At 39.4% G+C, this 11,829-nt stretch overlaps 1 protein-coding gene and 1 long non-coding RNA gene across 3 annotated transcripts in view; one reads left to right on the forward strand and one right to left on the reverse strand.

Annotated features, from left to right (window-relative positions):
* The window catches only part of kcng2 (potassium voltage-gated channel, subfamily G, member 2), a 32,267-nt gene that overhangs the window by 13,090 nt on the left and 7,348 nt on the right, over positions 1-11,829 (forward strand). The gene's annotated exons all lie outside the window — the stretch shown is intronic.
* On the reverse strand, positions 6,924-11,279 carry LOC148651173 (uncharacterized). The gene is made up of 3 exons (XR_015925686.1): positions 11,063-11,279; positions 9,416-9,443; positions 6,924-7,272 (listed from the first exon to the last, which is right to left on the reverse strand). It is a non-coding gene; the product is annotated as an uncharacterized LOC148651173 (long non-coding RNA).

The following is an 11,829-nucleotide window of genomic DNA, read 5'->3' on the forward strand; positions in this document are numbered from 1 at the left end:
CCATTTTCCCTCTTTCTTTAATTGGACTATTGTTTAATGTATGACTGTAATAAGCCAGAATTCCCGAGTTAATGTTCTGCTGTTTTACTGGTGTTTTATCAACACACAACAAGTATGTTAAACATGAAGACTATTGAGTTCCACAGTATTGGACTGGGAGACACATGAGGAAAGGATTTCTGATCCTTCTGCTTGCATTTCCAGGGTATTCCAGCTTCCATTCCCACACGATTCTCAGGCCTCTTACTTGAGCTGATAACATGACTGATTAGACCTTTTTACTATAATTGTTTTCTGCTTATGGACATTTATCATTCATTTAAAATAGTGAGGTTGCAGAGCTGAATGACAAAGTTCTTATAGGTTCATTCCTACTGTAGTTACGTTTGGAGCTGCATTAGATACAATTAAGAATATCATAGTGTTGAAACCAAGGGAACACTTGGCCAATGGGAGCTAGCAGTGGGTGGCTCTGCTGCAAGGGGTTCGAATGACACCTTATAACCTATCATTATCAAAAATCATTAGCAGATGTTCAAGTGCTGAGCAGTGTCAAAAAAACAAACAGAGGATAATTCCAAACTCAACAGGAACAAGAAAAAGAAATATAAACCAACACTTTGCTAGTGGAACATTCTTCATGTGTGTAGAGGAGTGACAGCAGAAATTGGACACAAAGTTGATAAGATAAGGAAATCTGCAAAGTATTTGAGTAGAAAATAAAGAGAGATGAGTGGGTTCTCACATGTCTTAGATATGAAGGAACCACATGATGCAGGAAAAACTGGATATTGTTACTGAGGATTAATGCTATTTGAAAAAAGAGAAAAGGCATTTATATTAAAAATGTAATACAGTTTAGTCTAACCAAATGGATAGATCTGGTTACAGTTTAAAAACAATTTAAGTGTAATTTAAGTGCATCCAAAGATACTGTCACCCAATGTCCAAACACCTCAGGGAGAGCTGATAGCCCAGTACTTTAAGCATAAGATAAGATAGGCGTGAAAGGACTCTTGTCAGTGTATTAGGAAGATAACAAGGAACCAGACTGAGAATGATCTCTTCCAAATCAATCCTGTGAGAAACTGAGCTATTGGAGGGTGAAAATGAGCTCTGTCCTCTAAGTGGTCATGTGTCAGGAGCAGGGAAGCAAAGGTTTCACAACTGGACTTATTGGACTTGTTAGAAGACTGGAAAGAGAATCTGGGTTATGATAACCACTCCTCTGGGAACATCAGAGCTCTTTCTTCCTAGCTCATAGCCAGCTTCCAGTTGGGGATATAATTGACTAACAAAATGAATGGAGAAAATGGAACAATTAAGCCAAACAATAAGCAGAAAGGATTAAGGTACTATAAGAAAATGTGAAAACAAAGAACACCCACAGCATCACAGACCTTTTTCTCAGATTTTTCTATTTTACTTTTTCCAAAAATGCAGGTTTGCCACATTCATTCATGTAGGGATTCGCAGTTTGAAGTGTTTCAAAGTCACAGAAAGTGCCAGCAGGCCTGAAGCATAGAGCATTATAGTAGTAACACCTCTGGAATCACTGAAAGTCACTGTCTCCATTTGTGATCTTTGGGAAGGTCCACTTTACTAGAGTGTATCAATCTTCTTCACTCTCAACTAGAGGCACTCTGTGCAGCACTCTCAGACCTTCAAGCTGGCGTGGTCTAGACTTTCTTCACTGCTGTAATTCTGTAACAGCATCCCAAGGCAGTGCAGAGTCAGCCGAGCAATGAGACGCTTTCAAACACGTCAGACAATATGAAGTTTTAGCAGGCCCTGTATCCACAATGCAATCGGGACTGGCAGGCTACCACCCAGATACAAAGCTGAAGCACAAGATACCTTTAGGCATGGGGCTTTGTGCTATTCCCCTTTGCACATGTCTATTTCAGATCATACAGATTGCAACATTTGTCACTTTTCCTGCAGGTTTTCAAATTATCTAAGCCCTCACAACTCACAACACCAAGGAACACCTTTTACGAACATGCTGATTTGATAGATACTGTAAGTGAAGATAAAGTGGATTGTCACTATGTTTATTTTTTTACTTTTGATTAAATCTTACAAAGTGAATCTTAAAACATAATAATAATTGCTTACACTTATATAGTGCTTTTCTGGACACTCCACTCAAAGTGCTTTATGTAATGGGGACTCCCCTCCACCACCACCAATGAGCAGCATCCACCTGGATGATGTGACGGCAGCCATAGTGCGCCAGAACGCTCACCACACATCAGCTATCAGTGGGGAGGAGAACAGGGTGATGTAGCCAATTTATAGATGGGGATTATTAGGAGGCCATGATTGGTAAGGGCCAATGGGAAATTTGGCCAGGGTGCCAGGGTTACACCCCTACTCTTTTCAAGAAACACCCTGGGATTTTGAATGACCACAGAGGGTCAGGACCTTGGTTTTACATCTCATCCAAAGGACGGCGCCTTTTACAATATAGTATGCCCATCACTATACTGGGGCATTAGGACACACATAAACCGCAAGGTGAGTGCCCCCTGCTGGCCCCACTAACACCTCATCCAGCAGCAACCTTAGTTTTTCTAAGGTCTCCCATCCAGGTACTGACCAGGCTCACACCTGCTTAGCTTCAGTGGGTTTCCAGATGTTGCAGGGAGATATGGCTGCTGGCATATCATAAAACATATGACAAATTACTTAAAAGCTTTTCATAGCAGTGTTCAAATCCTTTATTTTGTTGTAAATCTTCAATTGTGTTAATTGATTTAACATACATTAGTGTCCGGAAGGGTAGGGAAGAGTTAGCCATGTGGCAAAGACAATATTTAGAGTATTCAGCACCTTCTCTAAGCACATTGAGTGATAAATATGTGGAGACTTCTGGGATTGCATAACATTCACACAAATGAGCTCAGCTGACACCAGATCAAAAAGAAGAATACAAGGTTTTTTCTAACTTAAAAGTGTTTTCAATTTTTCACTCCTCTCATCTTGCCAACAGCCTTTTTTCTAGGGGAGACTTTGCACCCCCACAGCACTGTCAATAAGCACATTATTCAGACTTTGAACTGACTTATACTTGGACTTGCAAAATTTAAATTGTTGCATTTAGCTACACTGTATGTAAGGAATGATAGTCTTAGAAATGCATATACAAGATACTAATTAATCAAAGATGTATAATGATATATATCGTTTTAATGACAGGGGTTTTTCTTCCTGGTATGAATTCTGACACTTTACTTTCAAAGTAGTCATTTCAAAGCTATTTTTTCACCTCTCAAATGCAAGCTTGGAAAAGGGAGAAACAGCTTTTGGAGAGTCCTTAAACAAACCGTACAAATGGCTCTGTTTTTATCCTTCAGCAATGAAGCCGACATCTCTTTTGAAATTGTATTTACCGGTTCTGTAAATATGAGTGAAATGACACATTATTTTTTAACTACTGAACCTTGAAACGCTAAAAATATCTTTCATTTGCCCCATTGGGTATTAGAGACTTTAAATTCCTGCAGTTTCAAGGCCTTTTCTGTAAATGTAAAAACAGATGAACATAAATACTGTACATTGAAGTAAGTGTTTGGGTAGAGGGGTGCAGAGAGGGTGGAGAAACTTTGAAGTCTTCTTTAATGGATTGTTCTCATCTGGTCTCTATTTTAATTAACCATTGGGGTAAAATAATGCAACAAGAGAATAATTAAGTCAAGCAGATAATTATCCTTTATTAAGCCAACTATTTTAAAAAGTTATGAAGTACTTTAAATTAGTCAGCCCACTCTTTTGGATAAAAATAAATTACAGTATATGGAGTTACTTTGACTAATGCAATAACAAATAAATATCGACTTTCATATTGCCAAACCAAAAATATATTATTGATAATGTATGAATTGGTTTCATCAATGCTATTTCAGGTGCCATTTCTTTTCAACCAGCTCAAAGAAACCTTTCATTTAGTGAGCTGAGTACTACTTACTGACAGGTATAGAGAGAGCATGGATGAGTTCAGTTTTCCAGTCTCAGTGGCAGATGCGCCAATTGGTAAAATACTTTACTGATTGAATGCAGCCAAGATATTAGTACAAAAGCAACCTTCAGCTAATGATAGCTGAATACACAACTAGACAACAGCTAAAATTCTTTTTCAGAAACTGCAGACAAGTGGATTCTCACTCTCTTTCAGTCTGTCTGCCCTCATTCACTAGGATGGACGAATCACTAAACACGACTCTTGAATGCTGGCATAGACAAAGACAATGTGTTCTACTGTATGTCAAAGTGCTGGAGGCAGCCATGTTGTTGAAGTCAATATCCTGGCTTCTTTCAAGAGAGAGCTGGTGCAATCCTTGTATCAGGAAGCTACTAACTACTAAACTAGCTAAATGGAGCGCATGGCCTCCTCTTGTTTGTAACCTTTCTTATCATCTTTATTTTCTTATGTTTTCTTATTATGGAGGTTGAAAAGCAATACCCCATCTATGTAAATAAGCACAAGAAACAGGCATGTTAAAGGCTTTAACTTAAAGTAATAAACATGTAAGGATTTGTTGACTTAAAGGCACATTTTGGTTGCGTAGGTGTATTCTTCCAAAGCTGACAGACTGTATGTGGTCTGCAAAACAGAGACTTATGTCCAGATCCAATCAAAAAAACATCAACATAGCCTGAAGGTGCTCACATCTGTCCAAGAAAAACTGCCATCAAGTATTAATTTGGGAATTCGGCATTGGTGATGGGTCAGGTTGTTGTTTTTTTTTTAATCCAGGCCTCAGCCTGTTCAATGAGTAGTGCCAGCTGTTCCCTCTTTCATTGAGGAGTAAAGCCTCAAGTCAGCTCAAATATGTTTTCTACTGATGATGTCTCAAATACATGTTCCATTCACATTGTGCCTCAGTGGAAGGGAACCTTGTCTTAGATTGCACCAGCGATTTGTTTTTTTTTGTTTTTTTTTTTTGAGGTCAGCAGTTCTGGGTGATGTTTTCTGAGGAGCAGAGTGCGCTTTGACATGGCGGGTTCCCTCTGTCCTGTCAATCGGAGTTGAGTTGAGTTGTAGTTGGCTGTGGGGGATCTTCACACAGGGCAGCACTGCCATGAGGTGTTGCCCTGTGGGTTCGCATCATGTGCCGAAGCGGACGATTTTAAACGAGCCAACGGAGGCAGGCAAGAAAGAAGACGGAGGCTGAGCAGGGGAGAAAGACTATCAGCCTGCAAGTGGACAGTCCACGGTTTTGTGGAGTTGATGCAGGCCACTTCTGGGACATGATGTCATGTACTGTACAGCCACATCCCGCACAGAGCTCTTTGATTAAAGGCTTCTGCCATTGCTGATGCTGGAACGTTTTGTTTACTGCACTCAACACCTTACATGCTTTGATGTCCTCAGACAAGTATAGCTTTTAGCTTCTCTGGAGGAGTTTTACTGGATGTTAATGGAAGTGTGAGGCAGTCTTTCACAGGGACAGAAACAGCCGTGTGTTTGGCCTTTGATCGCTGGTACAAAGTTACTACATAAAAAGGCTTGCAGAAGTGGCTTCACATCTTCACTTGTAATTAATGATTGCTCCGTCAGACTCTAAAGTACCTGTAACACACTCTTTACCAACCGAGGTATCTTGAATGCATTATCCACCCTTAGGTAAAGAGAATTAATTGAAATGGTTAACATGCATGATTTCCTTTAACATATTTCATATTGTAGACCTAAGAATAATCTTCAAGCAGGTGCCTGTGGGCTTCTAATATCCTCACTATAATGTGTGATCATATCCTAAGCCAGCATTCAGCATACACAGCGCAAAACAGGCTGGTCTCACTGTGTATAATGTCATTCTCAGTATACTTGCCCTTCTGCTGTTCTGTATGTGTAGATGAGGTAGAGAGATTACTATGTTATTATTTTTTTAAATAAATGTTTGACCCTAAGGCATGGGTTCCCAGTTTAGGATTTCTACTGTATGTCTCTGTAAATATTCAGTGACAGCAGTGTTGTCACACTGTCTCCTGATCCTTTCAAATCTCAGAGCTTCAGCAAGGCGGGGCCTAGTCAGGATTCGGGTTCAGAGATCTACTAGGAAAACCAGGTTGCCACACATCAATCTGAGGTCCTGACTGCTTTGGCATTGAAGATCCCCTGGCACTTTTCAAAAGAGTTAACTTCCAGTGTCCTGGCTGAATTCCACTTTGAAATTATACAATCTTTCCTCCCTAAAGTTCCCCTGTAAAACTACTACTGAATGATTTTCTCTGTTCTCTACCAGATCTGGTGTTTAGGGGGGCTTCTGGCACAGAACGCAGGTGGGGCTGCTTGTACAAGGAGTTATAATTATAATGAAAATTCGGGAGGGAGGCCAACAGACAAACTCAATCCGCCTTAGCTGTCAGTAATTTTAATCCTCTTGATGTCTTTTTTTTTTTCACCTAAAACGTTATAAATTCTAGATCTAATCCCTTTCTCTCACTCTGTATGGGGGTCCCAGCCTCCTCGCCCTCTGGCCAGAAGGTTAGCCCTCAGCTGGGCGGGTTAAGCCAATTATTATTGTGATGAAAACCTTTCAATATGGTTAATTTTGGGGTGTTGTTATTTCTTGTGAATTACTGTTTCTTTTAAGGAATAATGATAGCAAATGTGGATAATTTTAGCTTGTTTACAGTGCATGATTTAATTATTTCTGCACATAGATATTAACTGTTAACTACAGTATCTGTGGAAGGATAAAGTGTGTTGTTGGTATTATCTGAATGCAACCTGACCTGTGCTGTTCCCATTAATGTTAATTTTATTTAAAAAAATGAGTGACCTTCCTCACAAGTAAAGCTTAAGCAGATACAGATGAGCAAGTTATACTTCTGTCATCCTTCAAGAAAGTGCACAAATTTCAGAGGCACAAAATATGCCACATCCAGCCCAATAAACCACTGAATACTTTGAATGATTTATGATGTTACATATTATTTTAAATGTTGAAATTCTTGCAAACAAACCCCTCTCTGCAGTCACTTTTATAACAAAATCCAGCAGGTTTTCCGGTCTTGTCTAGTTTTGTTGTTGTGATTGATGACTTCCTGGGCCTCATGTGTAGCTCTTGCTTGTTTAAGGTCATCCGGTGGCTTACCTAAAATAACTGATGGCAATAAGAATTTTCCATTTACGCAGTACAGAAGAAGATTTTATCCGTTCTTTTCTAAATGTACAGATTCATTCAAGTCGTGAAAAACAAATTGCACTTCCCTGGGCTGTACTGTTTCCTTGTCATCAATCCAAAATCCTGGGTTGTGGTTCTGAAAGGAGAAGGCTGCCATTGTTCAAACACATAAGTATGAACGCTCCATAAGTATGAAGTGCAATGTGTGAGCAATATCTTTCCTGAGATTGTTCTGATTATTCAGGTTGCTTTTTATTTATTTCTAGGTTATAATAAAGAATAGGTATAGCTTGAAAATCATTCTGAAACACTCAGGGGCTGGATGGGTCCTGATGGTTATGTGAATCCTGGCTGCTGGATCGAAAGATGAGCTATTGATTTTAAAGCCAAAAGGACAGGCATGGCAGAAATCTACCTCCCACTCCTGGTGTCCATTAGGGGGTGTGTACACTAAAAAAGTATAGGTGATTCCAAAGTCATTTTACAGCAAAGTACCAGATGTACAAAGCAGTGTGCTTACAAAATGGTGACTGCATCAGCCAGAGTCTACAGTGTAGATCAAGACCTTTTCTCGGTTGGGGGCTTACACAGACGTGTCAAAATGGTTTGAGGTGAAGTACTCGGCTGTCTCCTCTAATACTAAAGAAAACTCAGCCTCACGGATTACTACACTGTACAGCCCAGATGTGTTTTATGTGACAGAATGGGAATGAATTGTGAGGAGAAACACTCCTGTTTCCAGCCAGGGCATGTGGTTCACTCTCTGCGCTCACAGTTGAGGAGATGACATTTTCAAGGCAACAGGGAATCCATGCATGAGAACTGCAGGAAAGATGGCTAATGCACAGTTATGCAGCTTCAAGCCTTTCCTAAACTCACCCGTGTCCTTAAAGGGGAACTATAGTCCTAATTTCTCAGACCGGTTATTAAGTCTCCGTAACAAAATAAATTCATTGATAGTATACAAAATTTGACAGATTTCAAATTAAGCACAAAATTATGAAGCTTCTAAAAGTACTGTGAGTACTGTAAAAGTACTCGAATGTAAGTTTGCAAACTTGCATTCGAGTTCCCACACCTTGCAACGTGATGTGGCCCCTCCAGCTCACTAGTCACTGGAATGACTAATGTAATGCAATGTACAAGCGAACAAGTACAGGTTGTGCAGCAGACATTTCACTGCAGAAATGTTCCAACAAGATCTGCATGCAGAGTTAACAAGTAGTATTAGTCAGCGAAACGGTCTCAAAACCTAGAGCAATATTTCTATTGGATTAAAAGAGATGTATTCACAAGCCTGTTTGTTTACAATGTAATTAGGCCTCAACATGTCACCAGAAGTTTTGGTGCCTTCTTCTGAATTGCAGAACATGACATGACATCCATGACATGTAATCTATTTTGTGATATAAATTGGAGGTTTTACATGTAACTGTGTACTTTTATAATCAATGCTGATTCTTTTTAACCCCAAAATATAAAAATAGTGATGCAGTTCCCTTATAACACTGGTGTGATCTCTGAACTTTAGAGTGGATAAAGTGAATGGACAAACACATTTCACAACACAATTTGTCTGTTCAACAAGATGTACTTTAACAATCATACTTAAGGGCTATGAACTATTTCTCTTTGGTGTTTTTATTTTTCAATTCAACTATCAAACATTATCAAGGCATTAGAAATTGCCACTGGGCTTTTATTTAAATGAATGTCTGGTTGGTGTGGACATTGAGAGTAAAACCGTACAGGAGGTCCCTGCTGCATAATAAAAATAATTAAGTAATATGTAATCATTCATAAATCCAGTTATCAAACTCCTGTCCGTCCTGTGGTGCATCATCTGCCTTTACAACTATACTCAAAATGTATCACTATTTATCAAAATGTTGTCTCATTCAATTCTGTCCATTTGCAGGTCAAACATACACAGTCTGCTTGTGTATTAGTGGTGTATAATGAGAAACGTAGTTTATAAATGGGTGGTATGGTGGCTGCCATAGTGTTAACACTGCTGCTGCACAGCACTGGGGCCCTGGGTTCAGTTTCAGACTTGGGGTGCCGTCTATGTGGAGTTTATACGTTCTCTGGCCGTATTTGCGTGGGTTTCCTCTGGATACTCTGGTTTCCTTCCACAGTCGAAAAACATACTACGAGGTTAACTGGCTTCTGTGACTGTGTGTTTATTCCTGTGTGACTCTGTTGTTTATGTCTGTGTCTGCCCTAAGATGGACTGGCACCCCATCTAAGTTGTACCTCGGCTTGAGCCCGTTACTTACCAGGATGGGCTCTGCCTCCCCCGCAATCCTAAATTGGAAGAAATAGTTGGAAATGGGTGAAAGGATGGACAGTTTTTAAACAGATGTCCATTTGTCTGCATCACTAATTCAGAATCACCCACAATTCAATGTCTGTAGTTTTAAAATATATATATATAAAACACTTTTTTACAGTGCCTTACTTACATGATATGTAGTTTGTGATATTGTGGTATCGTAAACATACAAAAATTAAAATTTGAACTGCATTTTCAAAGTAATTCTGGACCATTCTTAAATCCTTTCCTAATACAACATTTAACGCCTGGATAAACATTTCTGGGATATTTCAGAATGGGTCAAAAATGATGAACCACTGCTGAAATAATTTACTCAAATGTCCCAGCAACAGGGAACACTGATGTAGAAGTCTGTAGTCTCTAACAAGTAGAAATCAAGACACGCTGAGATCAGTAATCACTGTTGCCAACGCCAATTCACGATAACATTTCAGAGCTGCTCGCTGAGATGTTTACAGGACAAAAACTGTACGTACAACATTACATCTTAGCTGAGATAAGAAAGTGCTGTTCAATACCCGTGCACAGTGAACGTGTTTAACTGAACAGCTGTTCACAATCAATCCAAACCTGCAGTGACAGTATTGAACACATCGGTAACATTGTTCGGCTGTTCTCTCGCTCTGACTGTTGGCAGGAGGAATGGACAGCTGATCACGGCCATCAAGCACTCATTTCCGTGTCAGTCTTGAATATTTATTTCCCCCATGTTTATTAGCATTAGGGACCCCAGCATCCAGAGCTCCGTATCAGTTATGTTAGGAATGGATCCAGTGACCAGTGAAGAGTGTAAAAGGAACACTATTCACAGCTCAGTCTTTAAAATTCACCACAAGGCCTTCCATTGTGTGCAACTTTGACTTGTTTTTCTCTTCAGATCACTTCATATCTATCTGTATCAAGTCTGAACAGTGGCACCGATTAACCTTAATGAAAGTATTTTACAGTATTTATGAGAAAGTGTTATTTACACTTGATTTCAACACTCCCCACTTCTGAGTATACAGTACACATTAAATTATATACCATACATATAGACAGATGTTATATCATTGTGCAGTACGTAATTTTCACCCTGCTGCTGTGCTGTGTAATTAAGAGTTCTGCAAATGTGTATGATGTTTTGGTGAATCTAGACAATCAGCCATTGACGATGTGGAATGTTTGAAGATCGATCTTTTGTCAAACCGATCTGTAGCATTTCACGTGGATTAAGGTCACTGAGTTTGGACTTTCCCTTATCCAGCCTTGAGCCACTCGGCTCGCTGTGTGTCCAGCATGTTACCATTTCATTTTAACCTCATCGCGTTGGGATTAATGCCAAGGACACACGCACTGCTGTTCACCCTCCAGTGCTTTCATGACTTTTTCCCCAGTATGGACTCTTACACGTTTCTGAACTTGTCTTGTGTTTAGTGTCCAGATGTGACATGTGGTTAGAGCACAGGAATCCTCTTAAATTTTCCTTTCAGGCACTTTATCTTTCCCATTTTGACTCTCCAATTATATTTCAGTAGTTTGGTCAAACCCATAATTAAGGCAGAGAAGAAGCACGGTTCGCCTAGTGAGCCTTATTAGGCTGACTCACCTGACTGAGCAGAATGACATTCTCTGTAAGAATGGGGGTGTCGGACCCCCCTCCCCCCTTTAATGAAGGATAAGCTGGGGAGCTGCTGCTGGCAGAAAGATGGGTTGGGGATGAAGAGAGGGATGTGAAAATGAAACATGCCAGAGAGTCAGCAAGAAGTCTGATATTTATCCGTAGGCAGGCTTACGTGAGCAACATCAGGGTTTGACCCTTCTTTTATAACTCGATGAATTTAAAATTGTCATATTGTTGTTGTTTCTCCTTTCCTTTTGGAAATGTATTGAAATTTATTCATTTAATTCCAATTTATTCTTAAAATTAACATCGTATTCAGGCTTTTCTAACATCCATGACAAAATGCAATTTTTCAAAAATTGCAAAAGCTTTGTACAGTATGATACTACTGTGGTTTATGCAAGAAAGCTGTGAGTGTAATCAGAGCCCACTCCTGCACTTAAATGGAAAGGTTTTCATTCTTTGTTAAATTCTTTAAGTCTAGCGTCGCACAAAGTGATTTTTTTTTTCTTTTTTGGGTTAGTATGAGCGCGGGAATGAACTTTCTTTTCATTCAAATCCAAATTACATTCCAAAAGTGCAAAGTATACTGAAAACATTCCGTGTAAGAAATGTCATCTCATTTACTGGGGAAAAAAATACTTTCCAGAGATTAAACAAAAAAGCTCTTTACCACTTTTAACATCAGTTAAATATCTTTTATTGAAAAACCATTGCAAACATCGTGGTTTGGTTTTGCAGTGCCATTTGTT

The sequence above is a fragment of the Lepisosteus platostomus genome, chromosome 12, assembly GCF_059453375.1.
Source record: "Lepisosteus platostomus isolate fLepPlt1 chromosome 12, fLepPlt1.hap1, whole genome shotgun sequence".
Lineage (NCBI taxonomy): Eukaryota > Metazoa > Chordata > Actinopteri > Semionotiformes > Lepisosteidae > Lepisosteus > Lepisosteus platostomus.